The following is a 20718-nucleotide window of genomic DNA, read 5'->3' as shown; positions in this document are numbered from 1 at the left end:
GGTCCCAAGTTCTTTGCTTTGATGTCCAAGTCTTTCTCTGTGTTTTCCCTTTCTGTTCTTGTTTCTGAAGTTCTGTTTATGAGTGAGTTCATTCCATATTCATCCTTCTCTTTTAGGCTTATTTCATTTAACATGATTCCTTCAAGCTCCATCCAAGATGAGATTAAGAAGGTGAAGGTGACTTCATAATTTCCTCTCTCTCTCTCTCTCCATATATATATATATATATATATATATATATATATATATATATATATATATATATATATATCTTCTTCAATGCTAATCTGTTGTTAGGTTGCTTCCAGGTTTGGACCATTGCAAATTGTGCTCCTATGTATGAAGGTATGCTCAGATCTTTTGGGGAGGATGTGTTTGATTCCTTAGAATAGAGCCCCAGGAGTTGAATTGCCTTATTATAGGGTAGGTCCATTTTTAGCATGCTGAGAATTCTCCAGACTGTTCTCCATAAGAGTTGAACCCATTTACATTCCCACCAGCAGTGCAAGAGTTCCTTTATACCTGCAGTCTTCCAACATTTGTTGTTACTGTCTTTTCTGACTTATGATATTCTCATAGGAGTCAACTGATATTTCCTTGCTGTCTTAGTTTGCATATCTCTGATAGTCAGTGATTTTGAGCTTTTAAAAAATATCTCTGTTAACCTTTTGGATCTTTTCTTTGATGAATATTCTGTCTCACTTTTGGATGGGATTGTTTGCTCCCAGATCTTAAACATTATTATAGGGTTATTATAATCAAAACTGCATGGTTTTGGAATAAAAATAGACACACTGAGCAGTGGAATAGAATAGAAAGCCCAGAAATAAGTTCCCACACCTATGGATATCTAATTTTTGTCAAGGGGTCCAAAACATTAAATAGAGAAAGAAGAGTTTCTTCAACAAATGGTGTTGAGAAAATTGGGTTGAAACATGTGAGAGAGTGAAATTGGACCACTATATCTCAATACACACAAAGTAAACTCCAAATGAATCAAAGATTTAGCTGTTAGACCAAAAAACACTGAAAGTTTAGAAGAAAAGAAAAACAGTGGCATAATTCTTTTTCAAAAAAATCTTTAAATGTTATGTTTATTCATTATTATTTTTTCCTTCCCCCTCTTTCTACTTTATTTGATAAGACAGAGAGAAATTGAGATGGGAAGGAGAGATAATCTGAGAGAAATAAAAAGAGAAAGAGAGAGAGAGAGACCTGCAGTACTTCACTGTTTGTGAAACTTTTTCTCCTTCAGGTGGTAAGCAGGGGTTTGAACCTGGGTCCTTGTAGATGGTACAGTGTGTTTAGCCGGGTATACCACCTCCTGTGCCCCTGGCAGAATTCTTTTTGATCTGTCTCCTTGATGCTTCAGGTTCCTCAACCAGGGACCTTTTTGAAAGAACTGAGACCTCCATAATTTAATTGTCTTAGTTCCTCCTTTATGTGCTATTAAATTTATTCTTTTTTTTTTCTTTGTTAACTCATTTGGTAATGTTTATCTGACGTCCCCCCCCCACACACACACACCTACACAGTAGAAACAGGGTTGAAAACCAAGGTAGATTATTAGACTTGAAGGATGGTAACAAAGAAGGTAAGTAGATGAACTTTGAATTTATTTTAATAGGAGAGCTAAAAGGATTTCCTGACAGACTGGATCTAAATATGAAAGGAATTAAAAACTCAAGGATGGTAGTAAAGTTTTTAGCCTTATATCAAGAAAGCTTTAGCTGAGACAGGGTGGTTGGGGATTGCAGGATGGAATTTCATTGTTGTAAATGTTAAGATGGAGAAGCATAGTACATATACACATGGACAGTTAGTTGCCTGGAGCCTGCCATTCAGGGAAGTTGGCCAGGTTGTTGATAAAATTTGGGAGTCATCGCCACATATAATATTTAGTACACGAGCCAGGATGAGACCATGAAGTGTAGAAAGACAAGGGGTTTAGTGTCTAAAGTCTAGGAGCTCCATTGCTCAGAGACTGGGCAAAATGAAGGTACCAGCAAAGAGGACAGGGAAGGAAGGAGTCGCCAGTGTGGTAACAATCGAACTGTGAAAACATGGTGTTCTGGAAGTCAACACCTTTTCCAGGAGACCAACCAATGTGTGTGAAATGCAGACTGCAGAACTTTCTGATTTAGCAGTTAAATCTCCATAAGAAGATTCCAGGGACATGGAAAAAGCAAAGGCCTGAGTGGTGTGAATGGAATGAGAACATTTGGAGACACCTTTCCTTCACAACTCTGTAAAGGAGCTTTGCTGTGGTGCTGTGGTGCTGTGGTGCTGTAGTTGAATAAACCCCCACCCCCACCACCAGTGATTGAAAGGGGAAATAGAAGAGTATTTGTTTTTAAGATAGGAGGACTAATATGATTTCATCTTGATGGGGATGATTCAAAAATGTGGGGAATTAAGTATTCGGTTGTTGGGTTGATTCAAATCTTCGGTATATTTCTGTAGGATAGGAAGGTGATTGTGTGTGTGGGGGGGAGCAGTCCTATAAAACACCATCGGAGAGCCTCTCCTTGAAATTAGAACTTTTATTTGCACAAATGTAAAGTGCATTTAATGACGTTTATGGAGTCAGGCACCTTGTATGCAATATGTCTATACATACAATATATACAGGATGGCTACAGAGCCATTCTAAAATCTCAGTATAACTATTGTTAAAGATGAAACTATAATAATAATTAATGGGGACGAAAAGGAGGGAGACTCATTGATACTAATTTAGTTTGCACTTTGCTGTGCTCTTCCTTGCTGTTGTGGTTTCCTGGAGTGGAAGTCATGCTGGATGGCCTTCATCTTCACAAGTCCAGAGGCCCCTGGCTTAGAACTTGGCAGACATGTGAATATCTCCCTTGGGCTCATTTCATTTAAGTACCTGAAGGAGAAAGATCACACCAGCTTTGTTTGCATAGGTTACAGCAACTACGAAATGCACATTAGAAAAGAAAGAATTTGAAGAGAAATGACTGGAAAGAAAGCAGTACTAGTTTAAAAATCCTCAGCCCTTTAGCAGAGGCCGTCCCACAAGGATTTTGTAAAGCAGTTTTTCTGACGCATCAAGTAGTTGCCTGAGGGCGAATGGTAGGCAGGCAGAAGGTGCAGTCACCTGGAGTTTCCCATTAGAAACTTTACCCTCCAGTGAGGAAATCATTATCTCAGGACAAGTACCCTCCCGCCCTTCTTCTAACTCATTGAAAAAAACGAACAAAAAAAACCCTGCCACAAAAGTCTGCGCTCCGCAGCTGTAAACTTGTCTTTGAGAAGTTGAGGAGCTTAGTGTGGGACGAAAAGTTGGGCCCCACCAACAGCAACCAAACCCCCGCCCCTCCAGATGAAAAGTGCGGGGGAGCTGGGTGGGTCACCGACTTCACTGCTTCAGGTCGCCCTGTGCCCGCAGCACTGGGGCAGTGGACCGGGAGCCCACCACCGCAGCCCAAGGGGGACCGCAAGGCGTGGTGCGGTGTACTGAGCTGCCTCTCCTCTGTGTCAGCAGACACACGGCAGAGCGGAGGAGCCAGGTGAGCAAGGGATGGCAGTCGGGCGGGCGGAGGTGACAGAGTCAGCCCGGCGCATCGGGGCATCTCCCCGGGGGCCCAGCCTCCCCCGCCGCGAAGTTGGTCGCCGCCGGTTGCGCGGCTGAGGGTTGGAGGGCGGAGAGCAGGCAGTGGCCGCCGCGCCCAGCAGGGGCGCGCTGAGTGCGCGCGGCGAGTCCCGGGGGCCGGAGGGCTGCTGCGGCTGTCGCTGCGGCGGGACCGTGGCCGGGGCCCCGAGCCCGAGGGAGAGAGGGAGGGCGGGGGCCAGGGCTGAGCGAGAGAGCCGCTGGGAGCGTGCAGAGGGCGGCTGGCTGGAAAGATGAGACGGTGAGTGGGCGCCCGGGACCCAGACTTTCTTTGCTTCCCCTGCAGGCTGTCGGGACAAAAGCCCGGGCTGGCAGGAGCAGAGTCAGGGCTGCGCGTCTTTGGGGGACACCAGATTCTGGGAAATAATGACCCCCAGGCTGAGAGGGTCTTGGGGAGGGATTGTCGGGGTACTGGGGAAGCTCAGAGTGTTTTTATATGGAACTGAAGACATTAGGGGCGAGAACAACTTTCATGGAGAACTCTGAAATCTTCAAGTAGAGTGGGATCAGGATCATCTGGGTAGAGCTGCTTTGTCGCAGTGGGAAGAGGAAAAGGAAATCTGTAGCTTCCTAATGTGTGTGTGTGTGGGGGGTGTTGGCGTTTAGAGTCCCAGTCCCCCCCCCCCCCCCTTCAGCCCCCATATCTGACTAGCTGCGTCTCTGGGTTTACTTTAAGTGTGGGGCTCTTGAGTTTGAGCCGCTCAAAGACTTGGAAGCCAGTTTGATCTTGGAATCCTTCGAACAGCCAACACCCACCCTCCCCCACCCCCGTTTATTTTTGGGTGATCTCTGCACCCCTAGAGGTAGTGGTGGAAGCTCTGGGGGGCGGGGGTGTGCTGAACTCCTCTTTTACCCTTTTACGGCTCGGAGGAAGCGCAGCTCAAGTGTTTGTTGGTACGTTTAATAACTTAGCCCTAGCGGTCATCATTTATTAAAGCGCCAAGACCTGGCTAACTCCCGCCACCGCCAGGAAATTAAAAGGCTGACAGGCTGTCCCTTCCAGGGTTGAGGTTTCCTGTTTGAAAGCATTTGGGAAGTTAAACCAACTCCCAGTGCCTGTCTATCTACCTTTCTTATGTAAAGGAGTTGCACTCGCCGGTAGCCTTTCCCCTAGGTAGACTAGCCCGGGGCTGAGCTCCTCAGAATTGAACCTGCGGTCAGCCCTGCAACTTCAAGAGTTCTAGAAAGCACAGCCAGACTCAGCTGGGAGTGAAGCTAGAAGAGGCAGGTAAATGTGCAGTCCTTTTAGTGTAAATATTTATCAGCTACCTATGTCCTCATTGCGTACATTACAGGTATTTGTTTTCAATTATTTGAAGTGTAACTTTGAGCTTTCTCATTTAGGCGTTTGAGACACATCTCTGAAAATCTTAATATTTGAATTCTGTTGTTAGAAATTTAAATGAAATTCAAAATTTCAGAGGGTTAACCTTTTGCCCTGAGAGCACTTGAATTCTTGGTTCCTGGTAGGATAGCAACAGATTAGTTGGATTTGGATAAATAAACCTTTTGAGTTACCACTGTTTTAACAGAATGGCTATATCACTGGTACCATTGCCCTCAATTGTGTAAATATTTAAATAAAGAGCTGAAGTTCTTTGAAAAGTAACAGTTGTGTCTATTCATGGTTCCCTTTGCATATCCTAGACTTTATTTAAAAGGTTGGCATTTTTTAGGGGAACCTTACATATATTTATTGTGCAAATTTAAACATTGCATGTATTTAAGACTGCAAAGTCCCTGAAATGTTTATAATTGAGTGAGAGCTGAGATTTTGCTCTAAGTTAAGTAGAGTAGCCTTCACCTCCTGACATAGAGAGGTTTGTAAATCTTGTTCTTTCTCACAAATGGAAAAGCAACATACTTGGTTAAGAGTAGTCATCATTTCAGTTAATTTGTAGCCTTCAGTCTATTTCATATAGTTGCTATTCTTTTACATTGAAGACAGACTATGGGAGGTGTCTCTTGGTTTCCTTTTGGAAGAAAAGATTCTTGGAATGTTGGATGAAGAGTTTGCTAACTCTTTTCTTGACAAACCTGGACCAAAGCTGGAACTTTCTGACAACCTTTTCAGAAACTTGTTGTTTATTGACTTTAGCACAGGAGAAGTGAGAGAGAGAAAAAAAAACTGAAACAAACAACAACAAAAAGTTAGTGATTGAACCTACCACTGCTTTGCAATATTTTCTTTAAAGCCCTACTTTGAGGTTTGTAAGCATTCTGAAGTCCACTAAGATATTACTGTGGGGGGGAATTTGAATTTATTTTCATTAGTTTTAGAAGGGCAGTTGAGGCTTTGACTTTCTGTGCTGATTTTCAACCTTTAGCAGAGAGGTTGTGCTGTGAATGACTTGGAAAGATAGTGATTTTGTTTATCTTTCAAGTAGAATATATGTGCTTTATAAAACTGATCTTTGATCTAAGTGTACTTTCCTTTTTAATAGCAAGAATGTCACCCATTTGAACCAAAGACATCTTTTAAATATATGCTTTATTTAAAAGCCCTGACATACATTACAACAATAGTCCTCAGTGGCGTAGGGAGAGACATATTGCCTCCCACAGGATATTGACCAGTGTCTGGAAACATTTTTGATTGTCCCAACTGGGGTAGGGGGCAGATCCAACTATCAACCCATCTGGCATTCAGTGGAAAAAGGACTCAGAGGCTGTCCAGTATCTTTTAATACACAGAACACATAAACAAAGAAGTATCCATCCCCCAAACTCTTTGCTGGAGTGTTACTTCATGGGCATATGTTAACAAGATTAGGGATCTTAATCTAATTTGAATCCTCAAGAAGCCAGTTGTGTTCTTGCTCAATACAAAGAAACCATGTCATAGAAGCTTTTTTGTTCTCAGCAGATTCTTTTGCCCTTGGCACTAAGAGACTTAATATACCATCTATGTGAAGGAATTTGTCGTGTTCATTGATGACTTTGACTGGGCTTAAAAATCACACAAAGTAGCTCACTTGGTAGTATGTTGCTTTACCTTGTATGCAGCCAAGGATTGATCCGAGCCCCCACCACATTGAAGAAGACTTCTATGCTGTGGTCTCTTTCATTCTCCATGTCTATCTAGAGAAAAGGGGAAAAGATGGAATTTTTGGAGTGTCATTTCATTATGGAGCCTCAGAGATCACAAGTTCAGTCTTTTCATTTTATAGTCATAACAACTGAAATGCCTACTCAAGTGAGCTAGTGTGAGATGTAGTTCTAGATACAGCCCAGAATTAGAGAATTTAGAAACTGATCATTAGGCAAATGTAATATATGTATGAGAGAAAGAGGGAAAATGACCACAGCACAAAAGCTTCCTATAATGCTGTGGGGGCCAGGTTCAAACCTGGGTCTCACACATGGCAAGGCAGCACACTGAGCTATTTCACTGGTTCAACAAATATAATTTTTATTTAGCTGAATCTGAGCCCTTATGAGAGTTCTGAGAAACAGTTTTCCATGAAGAAAAAGCTCTTTTATTGGGGAGGGTGGTGACTGTGGAGCATATGCCTGGGTCTATCAGCCTCAAGAAAGGAATAATCCCTTTGTGTGACCTGTGACACTCCACTTCTGGTGCCTGCACCATCCTTCCTATGGCAAAGTGGGCAACAGATGGTTCCATAGACTTAACAGATGCTGCTTTTGAATTCAGGTACAAAACAGAACATTTGAGATTTTTCACTCACTGATTTATGGATTAAGAGTCCTGTGTATACATGAATAGGGTTGTCTTGATCAGAAGGGACAAAGACCTCCTGAGCCCAGAGTTAAATAAAATACCCATTAATGTTAATATTAGGAGCCAAGTTTGCATTTAGGCAGTTACTGAGAAATTCATAAGCTGGTGAGTAGCTATCAAAGATAAATTTGCTTGCATAGAACTTGGATTAGGAATCTGAAGACTACTCAAGGTTGGTGGTTCTTTCAGGCATAAGTCAAAATAATTTGGTAGGTAAAAGAAACCTTGGATATTCTCTTATCTGAATCCTCTTCCTGCAGTCTACACTCACTTGACTAGATAGATAGTAAGACCCTGCAAGTTAAATCTCCCATTTCCTGTAACTTTCTCTCATATACAACCTTCACTACCATTCCATCTGCCTACCTTATAGTAGTATAAAATCATTGCTGATTTCCTAGGGAAGTTTTAAAATCATGCTATTTGTGAATAGCACTTGTTATAGAAAGGACTTGTTTCAATGATTTTTTTTTTTTTTTATGATTACAAAGGCACTGCACATACGGTCTGATCAATTGCAAACAAAGGCATTCTCACATTTGCATAACGATAATTTAGCCATATAATTGGCCCTACTGTTGTAGTAAAAATTCTCAAGTCTGGGGTGGGGGTGGGGGATGGTTCTGACAACATAGGATGGTTTATTTACTTATTTATTTTTATTATGTCTTGCTTTGGAGAAGTCAGAGATCTAAACTGTACTGAGTTTATATCTAATCATTTCCTCATAGTCATCAAGTACACAGTAGTATATTTAGTAATGATTTGAAAGTGGGGACCTTTTGGTAGGTTTGCACCCTATTGGTGCTGCAGTATCTAGTCATTCTGGGAAAAAGGATAAGGAGTTTTTCTTTTAATTAACTATTGGCTGGAAATATTAATAAACATTGATTAATGTGACTTGTTTGGTTTTTTTTGAACATGACAAAAACATAAAAGAGCAGCTCAAGGTTTTAAATGCCTTCCAAATAAACTATTGTCAGCCAAGAATCTGAACTTCTGGGAGTTAGTTTGCACACAGTTTTAATAATATTTCTTGATGTTTCTTGCTTGTTGGAAAGAATCCTTGCATTGTATCTACTTTAAAGTCAAGATTGTTATCTACTGTGGATGGGGAATGGCTCACCCCCTAGAGCTTTACCATGTACAAAGATCACAAGAGAGTGCATCTCTCACTCTCTTTCTCCCTCTCTCCCTTTCACCCTCTGTCTAGAGAAAAAGAAAAGCAAAGAAAGAAGAAAAATTAGAAAGGAAGGAGGGAAGAAAGGAACAATAGTCTGCCAGAAGCCATGGGATCATGTAGGTGTGAAGTCCAAGCCTAGCAGCAGAAAGAAAGAAGGAAAGAAAGTAAGAAAGGGAGGGAGTCGGGCTGTAGCGCAGCGGGTTAAGCGCAGGTGGCGCAAGGACCGGCATAAGGATCCCGGTTCGAACCCCGGCTCCCCACCTGCAGGGGAGTGGCTTCACAGGCGGTGAAGCAGGTCTGCAGGTGTCTATCTTTCTCTCCTCCTCTCTGCCTTCCCCTCCTCTCTCCATTTCTCTCTGTCCTATCCAACAATGACAACAACAATAATAACTACAACAATAAAACAACAAGGGCAACAAAAGGGAATAAATAAAGAAAATAAATATTAAAAAAAAAATTAAAAAAAAATAAAAGTAAGAAAGGGGAAATTATTATTTATAGCAACTAGTGATTGCTGATTGAAACAGGTATAGACCCACTGATGACCTACTGATGTGCAGTAGGAAAACTAGGAGCTGGAGAAGCATGCTACACAAAGAAACATAAATAAGTACAGAAATACTGATAGTTATATGAAAGTTTAGATACTTTTTTAATAATAAATAACTGTGTTGTGTTTAATATGCATTGTTTGGTTTATGAGATGAGCCACTTTTTTTTTTTCCAGATGAATGGGGAAAGTTTGTTTTCCTCAATATTTGATAGTTACCTCAAATAGAGTCATTCTTTTTTGAGACTTGATGCTAAATTTAGAGTTCAGTGGAAATCAGTGAGAATCATCTTGGAATATTTTGTTTGCACATCACATGTGACTTCTCCAGATGGCAATATGCTTAGGGGAATTATCACATAATAGTGAAAAGGACTACAGTTACAAGATTTTTTTTTTTTCTAGATTTGTTACTTAGCACTACTGCTGTAGTGCTAAAACAAAGGCGAGTAAAAGTGAAGGGAAGCCAGCTCTTGCATTCTTTAGACTGGTTCAGACCCAGCCTGAATTCTGCTTCCTAGCCAAGAGATATCCAGAAGGGACTGGGAAGTGATGGCTGGCTGCCTCACTGCTGACATCACTGAGAATGGAGCATTTCACAAACAGCTTAGGATTCTCTAAGCAAAATGGAGGCCATGGGGATGCAGACAAAAATATTTCCTCCATGTCATGCTGAATCACAAACCTACTCCATTGTATATTCGGTAACTAACTAAGCAGGCCTCTCCTGCTTTGTGATTTGCTGAAACAGTTTACCATGCCCTTGGAATGTCACAGGCTGCAGTGAAATCTCTTCCCAGTTAGGTAACTGCCACCTTATCTCTAAAACATGTTTCTGTTCTGTGGTCATTTCCATTTCCTGCATTGTATAACTGGCACGCCTGTGTTATTTAACTGCTGTCTATGGGAATCTAGAGAATTGGAGCGAAAAGAACACCTAGTTCACCCTCATCATTTTAAACACGGGAAAATCTCTATTAAAACAAACTGAAGACAGGCAAAGTGACTTGCCCCAGCTCTCACTTACCCCAGCTTCTTTTGGTTATTTTGGCATAACTAAGATTTAGGATAGGTCTCCTGACTCATGTTCCTGGCAACCTGTCTAGCATTCTTTGTACTAGATTGACCATTGCAATGAAAAATAGCACCCAAATGGAGCAATCTCATATTAGTTGGTCTTTTGGCCAGATATTAAAAACAACATTGATTTCATTTAATTTAGTCATTTTATTGATCTCTGCTAGTTCAAGTCTCTTCCCTTTTCCTTGCAAGTACTATCTAGGAAAGCAATAGGTAATAAGAAAGGAAAAAATTAATTGTCTTATCATAATCCCTCTGTGTACCCAATTGTGGTGAAGATGTAGTATCAATATTGTTTTGCTTGCTTTGTGGTATTTTTAAAAACTCATTTGTTTAAGCTTTGAGTTAAAGGTGCCAATATTTTTGCCCATAGGTAATGTGGTCTGTGTGTATTTGCCCCATCTCTTCTGAGTTTACTTATGCTCTGACCACTTGGTTCATTCATAATGGGGAATGGCATGGGAAAAGTAAAGTGTTGGTTTGGGGAAACATTACATTGGAAAAATTAAATGTGGCTCTTAATAGAGTATTTATTTTGATCAGTAGTGTGGATTAGGGGACAGAATGGAAAGATCAGTATTTGTTCTAATACACTCAACTTCAAACTCAAGTCTATAGTGATGGTTTCAGGAAGAAAGAACCCCTCAACCCCTATAGTATCCAAGAGTTAGTACTTTTATTGCTTGAAATTAGCTGTATCTTCCTGGAGCACCCATTTACTTTAGGAAGCGAATTTGAAGTATGGGTGCACAGATATTCAAAACCTTCAATGTTATTATTTTGTAATTCTTCACTTCTTTGGATTTCTTTTCTAGTGGTAACCACCTGATAGGGGAAGATTCTTCCAGGTCTATCTATAGCAGATTATTATTAATTGCTTAAATCCAGGCATGAATTATACCAATGAGAAGGGACAAAACGGATCTGAAAACATTTGACTTATTTGGGAAATTTTTAGAAATCCACATCTTGAACCTAAATTATTTTAGAATTCCCCATATGTAAACATATGGGTCTACCAGATCTGTGACTTTGGGAGAACTACTACAGTTTCCAGTGGAAGGGATAGGGACACTGAACTCTGGTGGTGGTAACCGTGTGGAATTGTACCCCTATTATTTTGTAATTTTGTAAATCACTAGTTTAATTTTTTTTTTAAAAAAATATAAATCCTATATAGGTAGTGTATTGCACCAAAGTAAAATTCTCTGGGGTAGGGGTCCTCGAACATGACGGCAATGGAGGTACTAGTGAGGGCTCACTTATTATATGGAAAACTGGGAAATGCTATACATGTACAAACAATTATATTTTACTGTTGACTATAAGACATTAATCCCCCAATAAGGAAATTAAAAAAAATTTTATATAGGGTCTGGTAGGTGGTGCTAACTGTTGAGTGTACATGTTACCATGCATAAGGGCCCAAGTTCAAGTCCTCATTCCCATCTGCATGGGGGAAGCTTCACAAGTGGTAAAGCAGTGCTGCAGATGTTTCTCTTTCTCCCTCTCTCCCCACTTCCCTCTCAATATCTGTCTCTATAAAAAAAAGACATAAGGGAGTCAGGTGGTAGAGCAACGGGTTAAGTGCATGTGGCGCAAAGGACCAGCGTAAGGATCCCAGTTTGAGCACTGGTTCCCCACCTGCTGGGTAGTCGCTTCACAGGCAGTCAAGCAGGTCTGCAGGTGTCTCTCTTTCTCTCTCCCTTTCTGTCTTCCCCTCCTCTCTCCATTTCTCTCTGTCATATCCAAACAATGATGACAACAATAACTACAACAACAATAAAACAACAAGGGCAACAAAAGGAAAAATAAATAGTAATAAAAAAAGATAAAAATGGAAATACTGTAAAATTCACAGAGGGAATTAAATGGGGGCTGGGTGGTGGTACACCTGATTGAGTGCACATGTTACAATGCACAAGGACCAGAATTTGAGTCCTCGATCCCCACCTGTAGGAGGAAAGCTTTGCAAGTGGTGAAGCAGTATTGCAGGTGTCTCTCTTTTTCTCCCTCTCGATTTCTGGCTGTCTCTATCTAATAAATAAAATAAAGATAATAAAATTTAAGGAAGTAAATGTAAAACACCAAAGGATTTATGTCACATTACTGCATATGCAATTAAAGAGTTTGAGAGCCAAAAAAAAAAAAAGAGAATCTATAATTCCCCAACCTAGAGAACTTTCCATTTCTAGAGAAGCAATAAAATAATCTATGAAGTATGTCAGTCTGTCCCTTAGTATAAATATGTAAGAACTGTGTATGTAACATTTATTTGAGGCAGAAATTCTTCAAATTAAGTATGACAATATTGGCAGTTTTATAAATTATCTTATGTTTTAACTTTTCAAAGAAATGGTTTTAATTTGGGACAACAGTGGTGGAATTTATTTATTTCACTTAGCAGTATCTTGCAAGTATATATTCTAAATACAATGACCTGACACTTGTAGTCTGAACAATGCATTTTCTTCCAAATTTCTCCTAGGTATGTAAATTTTTAAAGAGAATATTCATTTTGATAATATAAGTGTTTCATAAGATTAAAATATCAACTAAGAACTACTGATTGATCCTACCTTTCTTTGTAAAGATAGAAAAACACCTAACTTTGAAGTCATTTTATCTTTAGATTTAAATTGATTGATTTTCAGAATGTTTTCACTTTTTACTTTGCAAATGTTATGGAGAATTTTCAAAAACAGAAAAGTTGGGACAAGTATCTAGTGAAATTAGTGTACCCATCACTCAATTAACTTCCATGATTATCAACATATGCTCATCTTACATCATCTGTAGACCATACTTGTCCTTCTACTCTGGACTGCTGCAAAGCAGATTTCTTACAATGCAATCTTACAATCATACTTAATTTAAAATGTAACGCTTAGAGGCGATGATTTCAGAAATAGCAATATTACTATAGTTACATATTGCAGGGTCCAAACAAGTACTACTCTTATACTCTAAAGCAGTTTCCACTGGAGGTTGTTTTTCTTCTCTTGTCCTTTGCTGACTAAAGACAGAGGTAATTTTTGTTGTAGACTTTCTCATATTCTAGCTGCAATAGCCTCAGGATGATACTGTCCAAATGTTCCTCTGTCCATTCCATTTTCTGTAATTAGAGAGAGTCAGTTTTTTTTTTCCCCATTAGTAGAGACAGAGGGAAACTGAGAGGGGAGGGGGGCATAGAGAAGGAGAGAGACAGAGAAGCACCTGCAGACCACTTGTGAAACTTTCCCCCTGCAGGTGGGGACCAGGGGTTTGAATCTAGGTCCTTGCACACTGTAATGTGTGTGTTTAACCAGGTGTGCCACTGCCTGGCCCCAGAGAGTCAGCGTTTGAGAACTTTCTTACCACACTAGTGTAAACTTAATTTAAATATTTACGTAAGTATTTACTAAAGCAACATGACCTTATTCTTTAAATATTGCTGAAAACTGCTTTATTAATGATATACACATACATGTGAGCCAGTTAGTAAAAGTCACAGTTTGATTCTCTAGATAAAAGCTGGGAATTTTTCAAGCAGGAAAGGAATTTGACCTAGATGCTTTTGAGATTGCTTCTGCTTTCTCTCTTCCTTTCCCTGCCTTGTTCATTGGCTGATGAACTGTCACAGGAAACATTCAGACAGATTCCTTGCATAGTTTAAAGAATATTCTAGAGTTCATAAAGAGAAATCTTATTAAATGCCTAGCACTCAAGGGCCAGGTGGTGTTGTACCTGGTTAAGTGCACACACTACGGTGCACAAGGACCCAGGGTTCAAGCTCCTGGTCCCCATCTGCAGGTGGGAAGCTTCATGAGTGGTGTCTCTCTTTCTCTCTCCCTCTCTATCTCCCTCTCCCCATGGCATTTCTCACTGTCTCTATCCAATAATAAATAAATAAATAAATAAATAAATAAATAAACCTTTTAAAATGCCTAGCACTCAATCTTAAACATAATCCCTATAACTGATGTTTTATCTTCTTTACTAGAAGTCTTGTAAGATTCTTAAAGATTCCTAATAGAAAATAAAGCTTTTAAAATGCCTAGCACTCAATCTTAAAAAATAAAATCCCTATCACTGATGTTTTACCCTTTACTAGAAGTTTTGTAAGATTCTTAAAGATTCCTAATAGAAAATAAAGCTTTTAAAATGCCTAGCACTCAATCTTAAAAATAAAATCCCTATAACTGATGTTTTACCCTCTTTACTAGAAGTCTTGTAAGACTCTTAAAAGATTCCTAATAGAAATCAATCTATATTTGTTTAAAGGTGGTCTGTGCTCACTGGAGATAAAGCTTCTCCTTTGAAGTATGGTTATTAGTGTTCATTGTGATTATTATTAGAAATCTTGGAATGCCATCAGGAGGTTTGTTTTTGACAGAGTTTATATTTCAGTACCAGTAGAGAGGACAGAAGGATCTGCTTCTTTTACTGTGATAGGGAGAAGCAGAAACTTCTAAACATTTTCCATCCCTCCCTTCTTTCATTTGCATCAGGTGTCCTCATCACTCACCACTCCTTTCTGTGCTGCTATTCTTCCTGTGCTACCACCTCACGCTTCGGCTGTTTCCCTAGTGGTCACCCTTACTTCTACTTGTAGATGTTCTCAGAATACAATAAAGAGTTCAAATGCAAAATCAAAATAAAACCAAAAGAGAAACTGTAATTGGTGTAGAGAGATATCAACTTCACTATGACCGTGCTCGTTCACTCCAGCGCTGCCCTTACCATGCCTCAACACCTGGCCAATTCAATACCTGGCCAAAAATTCAGAAGCTATCTTGGATGGCCCAGGGTCTAGAGAGCCTCCTCTTCTAGTTTGTTTTCAGATCAATGTATTTATTTATTAATGTGTTTGTTTGTCAATGTGCTATTTGTTTATTAATCTTGCTTATTCAGATTAATGTATTTATTGACTCATGAGAGGGAAATTGAGAATCAGGGCATTACTTTAGTATATGTGGTGCGTGGGGTTGACTTAAGACCTTAACCATGTTAGTCCTGTACTCTACCATGTAGAAACCTTCCTAGCCAGGCCTTCATGAATTTTGGAATGCTGTGTCATATAGTTTCCCTGTATATGTGTATGTGTGCACGCATGTGCATGTATGTACACATTAACATTTAGTGGCCACTTATAATAGTTTACTCTGGAAGAATCTCCCTGTTTTGCCATTAATTTGGAATTGCTATTTCTGGTATTTCTGAGAGAACCAGACATCCTCTGGTGATAGTCACCCTACCTTCATGTATCTGGTAGATAAGAATGATTTTGTTTAAACAGGCAGATCTTTAAATGACAAAGAGCATGGCACAGAGGGGATCTCTTTACTGCTATGTTTATTTATAAACAGAATAATGAATAAGTCTACTAACAAGAGTTGTTTCCTCTAGTACAGGCTATAAAATCTGGAGGATTGAGGAAGAACTTAAAGGAACAAGAAAATAATAAGAAGAAAATAAAGGAACAGAATTTATGGAGCCAGAATGAATGAGTGAGAGAGAAGGGAGTTGTAGAGAGAGATCTTGAAGCAGTGGAAGGTCCAAGTTGAGGGATCCTTGCAGAAACTGTATGAAAGGTGAGAATTTGACAGGAGAGACGATCTGGGAATATTTTCCAGGAGAATAGTGTTTGCTGATGAGTGTAGGGCTCTGGAGGGAGATGAGGCCTATTTGCTGAGCCGCAGGCTGAGGGATTTGGTGATGAAAAGAAAAGAAATGTTTGTGGAAGAGGAGGGTTTGTTTGTAAGGGAAAAAAAATAACAGTTAAGAGAACTGAGAGTTTGACTGGCGATGGTATTTGTTTAATATAAGATGGGAAACATGCTGCTTTGGGATTTCTGAAATGAGAATATTGTTAGAGAAGGAAGTGATTGTCCTTGAAGCTTCTAATTAACTATCTGTTTTCTATGTTTTCATGTTGAGATTGTGGGAAAAGAAGGAGACTGTCCATAGTTCTCAGTTCTTAAACTTGTGGGACTGGCATGAATTTTTCATTCAGTTCTTTAAAAGTTTCTCTTTAAGACCCTAACTGCTGCTGTTGGGCACCACAGAGATGTACTCCTGCCCTGAATTTCATGTAAAGAATGGCCCTGCTTCTAAGGGACTACTTTAAGCTGGTGTCTGAATTCAATTACATGTCAGTAGATGCTTTATTTATAACAGTATCCCATAGTAAGCACCAGTGTGCTCAGAAAGCTTTAATATTTTTTATTATTATCATTATTATTGTAAATGTATTTTTATATTTATTTATTTAATCCCTTTTGTTGCCCTTGTTGTTTTATTGTTGTAGTTGTTATTGATGTCGTTGTTGTTGGATAGGACAAAGAGAAATGAAGAGAGGAGGGGAAGACAGAGAGAGGGAGAGAAAGATAGACACCTGCAGACCTGCTTCACCACTTGTGAAGCGACGCCCCTGCAGATGGGGAGCTGGGGGCTTGAACCGGGATTCTTAACACCAGTCCTTGTGCTTTGCGCCACATGTGCTTAACCTGCTGTGCTACTGCCAGACTCCCTATTATTATTACTATTATTTATTGCCACCATATTATTGCTGGGGCTTGGTGCCTATACAATGAATCCACTAGTCCTGAAAAGTGTTTTTTCTTCTCTTTTCTTTTCTTTTCTTTCCTCTTCTCTTCTCTTCTCTTCTCTTCTCTTCTCTTCTCTTCTCTTCTCTTCTTTTCTTTTATGTTGATAGGCCAGAGGGAAATTGAGAGGAGAGGGAGAGATAGAGAAAAAGAGAGATACCCCTGCCATTGCTTCACCACTTATGAAGCTTTCCCCCTCCAAGTGAAGACCAAGGTCTTGAACCCAGATCCTTGAGCATGTAATGTGTGCACTATACTGGGTGTACCCCACCCCCACCCTGATTGAAAGTTTTGAGCAGCAGGCAGTGTACTCTGTATAGCCAGAGCCAATTCCTCAGCTCCAAAGACCCTTGCTGAACACAGTAACAAACTTTTTTTGAAAGCTGAAAATTTAAACTTACACCTTCATGATTTTATGAAACCATTTTTTCTGACTTTGTTTTTATAATCTACATTTCTCCCTCTTTTCCCAGCAACATGAAGTGATTTCCACATTTCTAACTCTTGCTTTTGTTATTCACACCTGATTAATTCCAGCATATACGTTTGTACAAAGCAGGATAAAATGACTAATAATATGTTACATGATTTAAGAATCCTCTAAACTTTCTTAGTATGGATTATTTAGGTCAGAGAAGAATCCTCTCTTCCGGCACATCACAGCATAGCCAATAACTCACTTTAACTTATTGGCATTTAAAAATTTGCTTTCGGAACATGTTCTAATTATCTTGAAATCAAGATCCCAGCATATCTGATCATCACACGTTACAGAGCCATAAAGTCACTGTTAGTGATCTGTAGTTTGAACAGAATCAGGGTTAATGGGCTGTTATTTGGTATAAATTGAACTGGAGGAGTCCATTTAAAAACAGATGCAGGGGCCGAAGTGGTGGCGCACCAGGTTAACGGCACATAATATAAAGCTCAAGGACCTGCGAGAGGATCTCATATCAAGCCCCCAGCTCCCCACCTACAGGGAAGTTGCTTCACAAGTGAAAAAGCAGATTTTCAGGTGTCTCTGTTTCTCCCTCTCTTATCTTCCCATCTCTTTCAACTTCTCTCTGTCCTATCCCCCACCCCCACCCCCACCCCCCAAAAAGGCCACCAGAAGCAGTGGATTCATAATACAGGTACTGAGCCCCAGCTATAACCCTGGAGGCAAGAAAAAAGAAAAACAGATGCCGAACCACTCTATTTCACCAAACACAAAAGTAAATTCTAAGTGAAGCAAGGACTTGGATGTTAAACCAGAAACTATCAGATACTTAGAAGAAAAATAATGGCAGAACTCTTTTCCACATAAATTTTAAAGACATCTTCAGTGAAATGAATCCAATTACAAAGAAGACTAAGGCAAGCAGAAACCAATGGGACTACATCAAATTATAAAGCTTCTGTGAAGCAAAAGAAACCAATACTCAAAAAAAGAGACCCCTCACAGAATGGAAGGCCTTCGTATGCCATACATCAGACAACAGACTAATAACCAAAATATATAAAGAGCTTGCCAAACTGAACAACAAGAAAATATGACCCCATCCAAAAATGGGGAGAAGACATAGACAGGATATTCACCACAGAAGAGATCCAAAAGGCCGAAAAACATATGAAAAAATGCTCCAGGTCATTGCTTGTCAGATAAATGCAAATAAAGACAAGACCACTACACTCCTATGAGAATGCCATACATCAGAAAAAATTGCAGCAGCAAATGCCTGAGAGGTTGTGGGGTCAAAGGAACCCTCCTGCACTGCTGCTGGTGGGAATGTAAATTGGTCCAACCTCTGTGGAGAATAGTCTGGAGAACTCTCAGAAGGCTAGAAATGGACCTATCCTATGACCCTGCAATTCCTCTCCTGGAGATAGATCTTAAGGAACCCAACACACCCATCCAAAAAGATCTGTGTACACATATCTTCTTAGCAGCATAATTTGTAAGAGCCAAAATCTGGAAGCAACCCAGGTGTCCAACAACAGATGAGTGGCTGAGCAAGTTGTGGTATATATACACAATGGAATACTACTCAGCTATTAAAAATGGTTATTTCACCATTTTCAGTCCATCTTGGATGGAGCTTGAAGAAATCATGTTAAGTGAAATAAGTTCAGAAACAGAGCATGAATATGGGATGATCTCACAGGCAGAAGTTGAAAAACAAGATCAGAAGAGAAAACACTAAGCAGAACTTGGAATGGAATTGGTGTATTACACTAAAGTAAAAGACTCTGGGGTGGGGTGAGGGAGTGTTCAGGTCCTGGAGCAGGATGGCAGAGGGCCTAGTGGGGGGTTGTATTGTTACGTGGAAAACTGGGAAATGTTATGCATGTACACACTATTGTATTTACTGTTGAATGTAAAATATTAATCCCTCAATAAAAAAATTAAAAAGAAGAAAAACAGATGCCAAAGTGTGTCAAAGAGAAAATAATCTATCAAGAAACCTTTGTGATTTATTTTTTGGTCATTATCAGGTTTTCACTGTGATGATCTGACTTTTTCTGAGGGTAAGGGGAGGGGAGAGACGGAGAGGGAGAAGTAGAGGGAGAGGTAGACCTCACAGCACTGAAATTCCCCACCCCACTCCACACCCCTGCCCCAATGTCTTAGTTATTCCAAGTGGTGGGCTGGAGGCTCAAAATTAGGTTACAGGTGAGTTGACCCTTGCTGACCCTTCATGAAACTTCTAAAAATGATCCTTGAGTTGAATTTTTCCAGTGTTTTTTTTCTCCAGGGAGAAAGTATTGGACCATTTCTGTGACATCTTTCAGAGAGCACTTTGTGACTTCTGGCATTTTTAAATTGACAATATGATACATATTTCAGGTGGTAAAGTAACAGGGGCTGTGGGGAGATGAATTTATGAATTGGTGAATAAGCCCAAACATTTTAATGCCCATTAACTTCTTTCCTGTTTAGACTTCTCAGTGTTGTCTCTTCTGTCAGATGGGCACCAGATGCCTTCTGCCTTTCTCCAGACCCTTCTATGGATATGCTTATAAGTGTATCCATCTAAGCCCTCAGGGATGTTTTGATTCTACAATAAAATAATACAGTGGTTTTATAATTTCATTGAGATCCCTTTTATATTTACATAAAATATACAGGAAATCCAAAATAAATACATCTGCAGATCAAGAAAGCAGTTTGTAACCTCCGGATTCTTGTTTGCCTATTCTCATACATGGTAATGTAGACCTCTCTCCCTCACTGCCTTTCCTCTGGTTTGTCACTTTGGCAACACTTTTTGCAGTGCTGCATTTCATTTCCCACCAATCCTTTTCTTCCTGTTTTTTTTTTTTCCCCTGTTCTTTTTCTTTTCCCTTCATTTTATTTTTCTGCCACCAGAGTTTTACTGGAACTTTGTGCCTGCACAATTCCACCAGTCCTGGTGGACCCCCCCCCCCCCAGCCCCAATTCTACATATTGGGTGAGAGAGATAGAGACTAAGAAACACCACATCACCCCTCTACTACTTGTGAGGCTTCCCTTTCCAGTGGTACTCTTTCCAAAGTGGGGAGTTCAAACCCTGGTTCACCTGCCTATTAGAGTGTATACTCTCTTGCAGGAGTTAGGAACCTGTTTTCTATCGAGGGGCATTCGGATATTTATATTGTCATTTGAGGCTATACATAATTATCAGTGTAAGAATCAGCACTTAACGTTGCTATGAAGAAAGGTATGGTCAATTCAATAGGGCCAGGAGAAAGGATTTCTTGGGTCTGCACACTCCCTCCTCACCTCTGCTGTACAGGGTGAGTTATCTCTTGGCTCCTCTTCTTTTTGTTTTTCTAAAGTCAACTGCATTCTTTTATTTATTTATTTATTGTTTTTTTAAATTTTTTAACCAGAGTACTGTTCAGCTCTGGCTTATGGTGGTGCGGGGGATTGAACTTGGGACTTTGGAGCCTCAGGTATGAGAGTCTGTTTGCATAACCATT

At 39.9% G+C, this 20718-nt stretch overlaps 1 protein-coding gene across 17 annotated transcripts in view; it reads left to right on the top strand.

Moving 5' to 3' along the window:
- PHLDB2 (pleckstrin homology like domain family B member 2) overlaps positions 1 to 20718 on the top strand; it is a 255011-nt gene that overhangs the window by 142519 nt on the left and 91774 nt on the right. The window contains exons 1-2 of one of the 17 annotated variants that reach the window (XM_060198387.1): positions 3597 to 3875; positions 8590 to 8723. The exons of 13 other annotated variants lie outside the window; for them this stretch is intronic. The gene's annotated coding sequence lies outside the window, so the exon portion shown is untranslated. Of the gene's footprint in view, positions 1 to 3302; positions 3534 to 3596; positions 3876 to 4620; positions 4863 to 8589; positions 8724 to 20718 lie in introns of those variants that run through there. 3 more of the 17 variants (XM_060198386.1, XM_060198385.1, XM_060198388.1) reach the window with 3 other exon arrangements.

This window comes from Erinaceus europaeus, chromosome 9 (assembly GCF_950295315.1).
Source record: "Erinaceus europaeus chromosome 9, mEriEur2.1, whole genome shotgun sequence".
Lineage (NCBI taxonomy): Eukaryota > Metazoa > Chordata > Mammalia > Eulipotyphla > Erinaceidae > Erinaceus > Erinaceus europaeus.
This window is presented reverse-complemented; position numbering and strand designations above follow the sequence as displayed.